Here is a 3237-nt window from a genome sequence, read left to right on the forward strand (position 1 = left end):
ACTTAGTCATATATAAAAATGACTTTTTAAAAGTTAAAAATTTATTTGGGGCTGGGCCTGAGGCAGAGGCAGGCAGAGCTCTGTGAGGTCAGGGCTAGCCTGGTCTACATAGTGAGTCCCAGGAGGATTAAAAACTAAACCAGTATGTAGCTATGTGTGGTGTGCCCGCATACCCACATGTGTGGACACACACACGTGTGCAATTACACATATATGTGTTTGCAGGGTGGACAGAAGTTAGAGGTGGCAATAGGGTTAGCCCCCTAGCTGTCTCTCCATTCTGTTTCCTGAGGCAGGGCTCCTGCTGGACCCCGGGCCCATTCCAGTGATTCCAGCTTGTGTTGGAAACGCCCTTTCTCTGTGTCTGGAGTTACAGCTGCGGGCAGATGAGCTGCCCCCACTCGGTGCTGGGAAGGAAACCTGGTCGTCCGCCAGAGCAGCGAGTCTGCTAACCACGGACTCATGTCTTCAGTTCCCTGGTGCGGGTCACCACAGCTTCTGGGAGGTGATGTGTGCACGCGAAGGCCGTGTGCTGTCCACCAGACAGCATTTCTCAGCTCTCCTCTCACTGACAGTTCTCGCGGGAGCCTGGCCCTCTCCCGAGTTCCTGGATGGTTGGCGCAGATGGAGACCATTGACCTGCAGCTGAGCGCTCACAGTTCCTTGTTCACAGCAATCATGTGTTGCAGAAAAACGGTAACACAAATGCCACACATAAATGTAATTTGGTTTTGTTTTTCGAGCTTCGCCCTAGTGACATAATCGACATGTGAAGACTAATGAAAAATTATTAGGATCACAATGGTGACTGTCTTCTAGTTTCAATTGAACTTCACGGACGAAAACCTAGCAAATTGTGGTGGAAAGGGTTGATTGCACAACCTTCGGTCTCATACCAGGTTTACTGTTGTTAACAAGTTACCAGAGGAAACTAAATTCTTTTATTGACCAGCGCATACAGGGGAGAGCGCGAACGCAGTCCCCCACTACCACAAATTATGCAGTCGAGTTTCCCGCATTTGGGGAAATCGCAGGGGTCAGCACATCCGGAGTGCAATGGATAAGCCTCGCCCTGGGAAAACCACCTTCGTGATCATGGTATCTCCCCTGCCAGGTAAGTATGAGTTCCACGCCCGCCCCGACCGCCCTCCCCCGACCGCCGCTCCCTTTCAACTAACGCCCACACCCGGGGCCGCCGCCCCGCCCGCGCCCCTCCACACGAGCCCGCCACGCTCGCCCCGCGCCCGACACACGCGCGCCTCACGCCCACGATCGCCACGCGCGACGCCGCCCTCGGGATCCTCGGGACCGGCAGCCTCCGCGCGGGGCCTCATCTGCATAGCCCCGCCCACAGCCTTTCCCGTCCGGCTTCCGCTTTCCCCTCCTTTCCCTCCTGGCTCTCCTCTCTAGACCCGCAGGCTCTCCCCCGGCCTAGCCTGGCCTGGCGCGCGCTCTGCGGCCTGCACGACTAGACTTCTTGGCCCGCCTGGGAGCCGTCGCCCACGGCTGGGGAGAACACGCCCGGGCGTCGTGGATGCCAACGTTTCCGAAGCCCCTGGACCGCCGTCCCGGGAGCAGCCCACAGCGCGGGGCCTCCGTAGCCGACCTCCGGGTCTCACTCAGGAACCCCCTCAGCTGAGGCGCCTTCCTCTCCGAGGACTCGCGTTCGCGTCCACCGGACACACACACCAGCCTGCGCGGCTGGCTCGGCTCTCTCGGCCTCGGTGGGGTCCTGTGGGGTCTGCAGGGTCCCTAGGACCGTTGCTTTGCTTTCCAGTCAGCAGACCCGGGGTCTGGTCTGGAGTCCCGACACCCCGTGCACCCCCCAGGAAAACACCTTGCCGGGCGCTCCACATAGCTTGGACCCTTTAAAGTCAGAATGGGTAAGGCACAGAATCACAATGGCTATTTTCTCTAAACCATATCTGAAACATTGGGAAGGATTTTCCCACCCGATTCTCAACCGATTCCCATTGATTATTGCCAGGGAGTTTGTCTCTATTTTCTATGAAGCATTTATTCTATTTCCTGGAGGCTGTTGCTAGGAGAGTTAACTTTGTTTTCTGCCAGGTGTTCATTCTGTGATATTTCCTGGTACCTGAATTCAGTTCCCAGTCAAGATCTTTATTTTAAAATGGAGTTATATTCGGGCTAACTTAAACTCTTAGAATCAATATACTAAAGCTCATACCAATGTATCAAAAATAGACTTATTTTTGCATCAATATGCAAAATCCTATACCATTTAAAATTAACCTTATTTGAGAAGAACAAATAAAACCCAAAATTGAGTAGATTCAATAATCTACCTCTTCTCTTATTCCTATAAGATATCCTTGTATACTCCTTTTTTTTTTTTAACCCCTTTTCTCCTTTTCTAAGAAAGAAAGATAGAAAAAAGAAAAAGGAAAAGAGAGAAATCCCTGAGTCTAACCTAGTTTCACTCTGAGTAAGATCACTAATAATTTATAAACATCTCCCAATGACAATAAAAATTCATAGCCATAGAAAACAACCAAAAACATATCCAACCCCCTTTATGGAAAACTGGATGTCATTCTCATGGATTTCTTGTAGCTGACATTTTGGACACACAGAAATCCTGGTAGGGAGCCCAAAGAAAATTGGGAAAAATTGGTTAATGAAGCAAGCAATAGCATTTGTGGTCCAGTCTTTGAATGTTGAGAAATTTCAGGCTTAATAAAAGTCCTGTTTGGAACAGTCTAAAATGCTGAACCAATCAAGATTAGTAGCTTTCTTCAAAGTTCCCTTGGGAGCAGGCTTTGATGAGAAACAGCAATTGAAGCAGTTGAGGCAGGAACAAGCAGAATGCTAGAACATGCAAGATGCTGGAACAGATTGTCAATATCTTAGCATGCTGGAAGGAGGATTTTGTCAGGTTTGATCCAGGGTCCCCAGTGTCCATTCCTTTTGTTCTGCAAACATAATTTCTCACAAGCATTATACAGTTCTGAAATTATAAATGTATGAGACGTGCAGGATGAAACTAAACTGTAAGCCAATTTTATCTATGCCAATTAAAAGAGTAGCATAATACATTTTGAGGATATATTTTTTTACTTTTTAAAAAATTATTTATTTTTATTCACTTTGTATCCCCTTTGTAGCTCCCTTCCTCCTTCCTTCCAATCCTACCCTCCCTCTTCCCCACCCGTGTCCACTGATAAGGGAGGTCCTCCTCCCCTTTCCTCTAATCCTAGTCTATCAGGTCCCATA

The 3237-nt window shown here is 49.2% G+C and overlaps 1 non-coding gene across 1 annotated transcript; it reads right to left on the reverse strand.

The window, feature by feature from the left end:
• Positions 1–958: 958 nt before the first annotated feature.
• LOC132655618 (U1 spliceosomal RNA) lies at positions 959–1122 on the reverse strand. Its single transcript, XR_009593411.1, has one exon. It is a non-coding gene; the product is annotated as a U1 spliceosomal RNA (small nuclear RNA).
• Between the last annotated feature and the right edge of the window lie 2115 nt (positions 1123–3237).

Source organism: Meriones unguiculatus, chromosome 7 (assembly GCF_030254825.1).
Source record: "Meriones unguiculatus strain TT.TT164.6M chromosome 7, Bangor_MerUng_6.1, whole genome shotgun sequence".
Lineage (NCBI taxonomy): Eukaryota > Metazoa > Chordata > Mammalia > Rodentia > Muridae > Meriones > Meriones unguiculatus.